Source organism: Ictidomys tridecemlineatus, chromosome 1 (genome assembly GCF_052094955.1).
Source record: "Ictidomys tridecemlineatus isolate mIctTri1 chromosome 1, mIctTri1.hap1, whole genome shotgun sequence".
Classification (NCBI taxonomy): domain Eukaryota; kingdom Metazoa; phylum Chordata; class Mammalia; order Rodentia; family Sciuridae; genus Ictidomys; species Ictidomys tridecemlineatus.
Window position 1 is genome coordinate 193236159 of NC_135477.1, and position 7705 is coordinate 193243863.

The 7705-nt window shown below is 42.6% G+C and overlaps 1 pseudogene; it reads right to left on the minus strand.

Annotated features, from left to right (window-relative positions):
* Positions 1 to 403: 403 nt before the first annotated feature.
* LOC144364868 (R3H domain-containing protein 2 pseudogene) lies at positions 404 to 3962 on the minus strand (annotated as a pseudogene).
* Positions 3963 to 7705: the final 3743 nt, after the last annotated feature.

Below are 7705 nucleotides of genomic sequence, written 5' to 3' on the forward strand. Positions count from 1 at the left end.
ACTGCTTATGATGTAAAATAATGAGTATAGGGGAAATGGACACTTTCACACACTCTTGTTGAAACCTTATTAAAGGGACAGTCAGCAGTATCTAGCAAACAGAATTTGGTCCATCAAATCCACTCTAAGGACCTATTCTAAAGAAATTATCATACAAGTGCACAAATATTGATATTAAAAATAAAAGAATGAATTAATAAAGGATTATTGTAACATTATTTGCAATAAGAAGTAATTGGAAATAACCTGAGTGCCAAATAATAGAGAAATGGTTAAAGAAATTATAGTGTATCCACATAGTAGTATCAGGTTATTTTTTTGACAGTTTTTTTATATATTTAAAAACAAAATCAACCTCCCCCCAATTAACCCCCCAAACAAACAAAAACCAGATTAAATAAAATTTACAGTGAATATACCCAGCAAACATCTGTATGTGCAATTAAATACTGTGTCTGTTACTGTGGCACAAACCTCAAACAAACAATATACAAGTGTTCTGGGGGTAAGGGGAGTCCCCAAGTTTTAACTCTGGGGGGTTTGGGGAGACAAGCTGGGGGAAGTAAGAGAATGGGGAAATCAATTTAGTTTTTCTTAATTCTGTCCATATAAATATACTCATAAAGACCAAAAAAGGAAAGGGAAAATAGGATGGAAAGAGAATAAAGAGGGGAGTGTGGGATGCTCCCAATTCTACCTGACAAAAAAAAATAAGAAATTAATTCTGTGGTGGAAGAAGAGATTAAAAAAATGATAGAAGAGGATGGAAAGGAGAGGGAAGCAAAGGGGGTCCAATCAAGGAAAAAGAGGGGACCCATGGCAGGGAATTGGCAAGGAGTCCAGTGCCAGTGTGAGTCTGTTTCCCTCTTGATCCCTAATGACATAGGCCCCAGTTTGGCATCTGTCTCCTTACTTTCTGCCTCTGTTCCATCTGGGTCCTCTCCACTCTGTCCCCAGGCCCTATTGTGACACTTCCTTCCCCTTCTCCATTTATTGGGAGCTGGCTCGCTCCAGGATCCTCAGGTGATAGTTCTTTTTGGCCACTCGAAGTTTGAAGCGACTCACAGAGTTGTTCAGGTGAAGGGAGGCATTCTGGGCAGCCAGGGGGCTGGGAAACACAGCCACAATGGTGTAAAAGGCAGCGAGGTCTGAGTGGTGGCCATTCTTGGCAGTCCCACTGTTGTCCCCTCCACCCCCACCAGGCAGCCCCTGAGCATCCTTGAGCCATTGGATCTTGGCACTGGATATGGCGAGTTGAGTGAAGAGTTTGTCTGCCTCAGTACGAGTGATGCCTTCAGGGAGATCTGTCACCTCCAGCATGCGCCCAAGGACTGGTGTACAGTGTAAGTTGACTGGCTGTGAAGCAAGGGAGGGCAGATGGACAGATTGTACTGTAATGGCTGGCCCAACAGGGAGTAGCGCCCATCACCCTGTGCTGGATCCCCAGGCTGGGGGAACTGTGTGAGGACAGGCAGGGGACTGAGTCCTGTGCAGACATTGCTGAGGCTGGTGACAGGAGAGGGTGCTGGAGACTGAGTAGGAGATGTGACAGTGCTGCTGCTCATTTGTGTGTTGGCCTGGGGGCTAGTGTCAGGATTGTACAGGTCTCCAGGCTTCTGACCCTGCTGGTCGATGCTGTAGTATTTACTGTAATTCCATGGAACCATGGATGGGTTTGGGGGGGGGGCTGGGGTCCATTAGGGACATTCAGTTGCATGACCACCACTCCTGGTCCTGAAGGTGACACTCCTGAGTACTGCTGTGGCATCTGTGGTGGACTGCAGGGAGAAGGAGACTGAGGCATCTGGTACTGTTCAGAGCCAGGGGGCTGTAGAAACCCAACAGAAGGGCTTGTACCATTCTGCTGAGCTGGTGGGATCATGCTGTGGTACACTGGTACACCCCCTGCAGGGAGACCTCCTTGTACAGACTGGCTCGCAGGGACTAGCATAGGTTGTTGAAAAGGTGGCTGAACCACATTTTGCGAGTCACTGCCCACTGGGACTTTGTAAGAAGGCAGTGGAGTGTACTGAACCACCAGGCCTTGCATTTGGCCCCCCATGTTGCTCCTCTAGTTGCTGAGCAGGCCCTGGTTCTGGGGCTGCTGGGCCCCAATCATGCCTTGGTAAGCCACCTGTTGCTGGTTAGGCATCAAGGGCTGTAAACCAGGCTGCTGGGATGGCTGAGGCAACTGTTGACCACGTTGGGGGCTGTAGGCCACCGGGTGAGAAAGAGGTCTATATTGCTGGTTGGAATTAGGATATTGTCCAGGGGGATAATAAGAAACCTGGATCTGTTGAGGAGGCTGTATGTAGCCCTGAGGTGGCAGGACTTGCTGAGTAGGTGGTGCGTGGCTAGAAGTGGAATAGTTGGAAGTGGGGAGGGGCTGTCCAGTGGAAGCCATGATGAAGCTAGTCTGCTGAGGATGCTGGGAGATAAGTGGGGGCTGAAATAGAGCTGAAGAGGGGTCAGCTGCTTCAGTAGAACCTTGGCAGCTAAGGCTCATTTGTCCAAAGGGGTTGCTGAGGTCATCTGCCTGTGAGATTATGTGATTATTCAAAGGAGGCTGTTGCTGAGGTGTGGGTGGAAGAGCAGGAAGTTGTTGCTGCTGCTGCTGCTGCTGCAGCTGGGCAGTACAAGGAAGAAGGCCCCGGACAGACTGGGGTGAGGTGACCTGGTTGCACACTTCTGGGGCATCTAGTGCCATGCCTGGCCTGAAGATCCTTCCTGCACTGCCACCTTTACTACTGCCGATGCTGTCACCTCGGGTGAGGATAGAGATTCCACTGAAACTGCTGGCTTTGGTGACAGGAAGTCGCATGCTCTGGACAGAGCCATCTGAGTCTGTGCTGCTCCAAGGCCTTGGCTCCAGGGATTTGAGTTCACTGTCTGTGCTGCTCTGGTGGCTGCTTGAAGCACGACTCAGCCCTTCTCGGTTCCCCCTAAAAATCTGCCTTCTCTTGTGAGAACCAGAAGAAAAGGCTTCTTTGGAGAGTCTGATGTCATTTAGATATCCGTTCTGGCCAGTCTCTCAGGCAAATATTCTCTCTCTCGGACCCTTTGATATTCCTCCTCTCTCTCTTCTATTGACTTGCTCCTCCTTCCATCCTGCAATGGAACTCTGATCTGGTTATCATCTCCGTCCATACTGGCATCATCTCTCTTGAGGATGAATCTCTGCTGAAATTTGGCATTCTTCTCATCTTTTATATGTTCTGAGAACCTCTGTTCAGGGATTCTTGTGTTGCTGGTTTTTTTGTTGATGATGACAGCTTTCCCAGTTTGATCAACATTGTGGTCCATTCCAAAATAGGCAGCTACCCGGTGTGATAGCATCCGGTGATATGAGGTCATCTAAGGGAACTTCTTGAACTGGTTATTGTTGTCATTAATAAATTTCAGAATCTCTTGTTCTAATTTTAGCAGCATCATTCTGTCCCTTGGGTTCTTTTTCAGTGTATTTACAAGAAATTCATGTAGGTCTATTCCAGTGGAGTCTGTATATTCTTGGCTGGAGTCTCTAGAGAGCATCTTCCTTGGGACCTTTTCTTTGTTTTTGTCCTTGTCTTCCTTTTCAGAGACATCCTTTGTGGACTTTTCCTCCTCCTTGTCAGAGGGGCAACTGATATGCAATTGAATTATATCCTGGGTTTCTAATGGCAGGGTGGAGGACTCTTCACATACTGCCAGACTACGTACCAATTTCAGCTTGGAATTAGACTTGGCTCTTTTCCTGGCATGACCATGGTTGGATTCTGCCTATGTGTCTCCTGTCGCAAACTGGTATCTTCACCTTCTTTCTCAACTTCTTCCTTACTTGGAGTCTTAGATATAAACTTGTTTTTGCTTACAGATTCCTCCATCAGTTGTTTTTTTTTTTTCTGATTCTTTCATTATTTCCAGGGTCTCTTGATTAGTGTTACTGTCAGACATGTTCTTCAACAGAACACAGTAGCCTCTATGGACTTCTGAATAAATGTTTAGCCTCCATGAGTCCAGTGCTGGAATGGAATCACATATAAGAAACAAGTCTGATTACTAGCTGAGATGTATTGGCTCATCCATACAAGGTAAAGTATTAAGAATAGTATTTATCAAATGTAACTTGGAGAGACACTGGGAAAAGGTAGTGGATAGCCTCTAGCAATTCACTTCACGCAGACCTCAGCGGGGAGGGCGCCAGCATCTCTGCCCACCACCCGGGCCCAAGGCCGCTTGTGGGGCCCAAGGCCTCTTGGCTGCGGCTTGGCCAGGCGCGCTTCCGCGGGCGGGCTCTTCTTGGAGGGGGTTTCCCAGGGCCCAGGGCGGGGGAGCAGGGGGCACGGGGTGGGGGAGGGGAAAGGGACTTGAGAAGGAGGGGGGGAGAGGGGAAGAAAAGGGGGGAAACCAAACTCGGAAAGGGAGAAAAAGGAGTATCAGGTTATTTTTTAAATGAGGTAGATCTATACTTATTGATGGCACATCAATAAGTATAGAGGTGGATATACTATTACTTATTTAACCATTTTTCTATTATTTGGCACTCAGGTTATTTTTAAATGAGGTAGATCTATACATATTGATATGCCATCTTGCTGTATTTTGAGTTAAAAAAGCTAGTTTCAGAATCTTCCATATAAGGTGATCCAATTTAGGCAAGGAAATGTATATGAACATATTAAATACATAAATGTATAGAAATACATAGATTAAAGACATGCATGCCAAATTATTGTAGGGGAAAACTAAGAGAGCTATAGCAAGGTAGATAAGGGAATAGTTATTTGATCTTTCACAAGTTATGTAAGTTCTCTATGAGTCAGTTCATCTACAAAATGCTTACTTCAAAGAATTTTGTGAGGATAAAATGAAGCAATGTATGTAAAACACTTAAAATGAAGCCTGGCTATTAACTTCCTTAATAAGACTCCCAAAGTGCATGAAGTTAAACCAAAAACAATAAGTGGGATAGCATCGAATTAGAAAGCTTCTGCACAGCGAAGAAATGACTAAAAGTGTAAAGAGATAGCCTACAGAATGGGAGAACATCTTTGCCACCTGCTCTTCAGATAGAGGGTTAATATCCAGAATATATAAATAATGCAAAAACATCAAGAAACCACATAACCCAAATAATAAAATGAGCAAAAGAGCCAAACAGATATTTCTCAAAAGAAGAAATACAAATGGCCAATAAATATATGAAAAAAACTTCAACATTTCTAGCAATCAGAGACCTATAAATCAAAACTATATTAAGATTTTATATCACTCCAGTCAGAATGAATTATCCAGAATACAAGTAATAATAAATGTTGGCAGGAATGTGGGGGGAAATGTGCACTCATACATTGTTGATGGGACTGCAAAGTACTACTACTCTGGAAAGTGGGATGGAGATTCTTCAGAAAACTAGGACTGAAACACCCATATGAAACAGTAATCACACTCTGAGGTATATATCCAAAATATCTAAAATTTGTATACTATAAGGATTCAGCTACATCAATGTTTATCGCAGCACAATTAAAAATAGCCAAATGATGGATCCAAATTAGGTGCCCTTCAACAGATAAATGGATAAGGAAAATGTTACACACACACACACACACACACACACACACACACACACACTGTATACTCCTTTCAGAAGAATGAAATTATGTCATTTGCCAGTAAATGGATGAAATTGGAAATGATAACACTAAGTGAAATAAGCCAGATCCAGCACGTTAAAGGTTGAATGTTTTCTTTGATATGCACAAGTTAGACCAAATAAGGAGAAAAGAAGAAGAATATTGGGGGATTCTATGAAAATGGAAGAGAGATGAGTGGAGTGGAGGAATGTTATTAAAGAGGAGGGAGAAGGGACAGGAAAAGGGAAAATTGGTGGAATGTATCTGATATAAATTTTCTATGTACATAGGTGAATATACCACAGTGAATCTCACCTTTATGTATATCTATGGCATTAATTAAAAATACTATAAGTAAATAGAAGAAAGATAAGTAGAGTAGAGGAAAAGGAACAAGGAGAGGGAGGATGAAAGGGAAAGGGGAAAATGGGGATTGAATTAGTACCAATTATATTTCATGCTTTTATAATTATGCCAAAATGAATCTTAATGTTATGTGTAACTTAAGTGAACTAATAAAAATGCAGACTGAACATAGTATATGCTTACTATGTAATAATTTGCTATTATTAAGTTATTTAAATATTTTTCAATAAGAATGCATTCATAGATTGCCTAGGCAATAAAAAGAACAAAATGAGAAATTAAAATGAGCATGGAACAGAAATATATCCAAATTCAAAAAGAAAATAAAGGAAAAAATAATTTGCCTATACTGGAATTTAACTATACCCTATCCCAGGAGAACATGAGATTCATGTTACATATCTTTCTTCTTCTTTTTCTTTTTCTTCTTCTTCTTCTTTTTTCTTGTACTTGGATTGAACCCTGGAGTGGTTTAACATTGTGCCATCTCCCCAACCCTTTTTTATGTTTTATTTTGAAACAGGGTCTTTCTAAGTGGCTTGGGGCCTCACTAAATTGCTGAGGCTGGCTTTGGACTTGTGATCATCCTGCCTCAGCCTCCTGACCTTCTGGGGTTACAGGTGTGCACCACCATGCCTTGCCAATGATATATATCTTAAATTGTTCCTTTGATAGAAAGAAAATCATGGCTACAATATTTTGCAGCACCTTTTATCAAGAGATGAAGGAAATTCTTTACCCTTTGGTCCAAACTACTCCTGTGATTGTCTTTGAGCAACAGGATATGACAGAAGCAATATGTTATATTCTGGAGCCTAGGCCTTTTGAGGCTTTACATATTCTACCTTTGCTATCATGGGATGCTGCCCTGACTCTGCCATACAAGGCAATTAGTGTGGCCTATTAGGCAGTGAAAGACCATATGGAGGAGAACTGGGTTCTAAGGCATCCAGGCAACACCTAGCATCTCTTGCCAGGGAAGACTGAGTCCACATTGTACATTCCCTGTTCATCTTTCAATTAAATGTAGCTGAACAAATGTATGTGTGGAAAAAAAAAGTAGACCAAAAGTGTGGTTAACCCACAGAATCATGAGAAATAATAAATTGCTATTATTTTGAGTCACTAAGTTTTAGGGTCATTTGTTATGCAATAATAATTAACTGATACACAAGATATGAGCTGTCACTGAGTGGCACCACATGGAGAGAGAGGTCAAGAAACCTCAGTTATTCCAGCCACTATAGCTGAAGCACTAGACACATAGTTGAGGCTACGTGGGAAGAGCTCAGCTCCAGGATACCTGAAGGCAGCCACTTTCATAAGTCCAGACAATCCAACAGAAAGATTCCCACAAAGCTGTGAGAAATGGTAGGTTGCTATTTTAAACGATACAGTAACTTTTATTAAGCAGCAATATATAAATGACACCATAACCAAGAAGCCTAATTTACTAGATACATAGAAAATGCAATATTTTTGATATGGTGTGTCGCCTAAGGTTTCTTATATTCAAAGCTTGGTCCCCAGTGTGTTAGTGTTGGGAGATGATGATTAGGTCATTGGGTGTGCTGCCCTTGGAAGGAATTGATGTAGTTCTGCTGACACCCTGGTTAGTTCTCATGAGAGTGTTGTGATAAAACAACAAGCCTAACTCCTAAGTGTCTCTGGTTTCTTGTCTCCTCATGTAATCTCTCCACCATTTACATATTCCTTACATGATG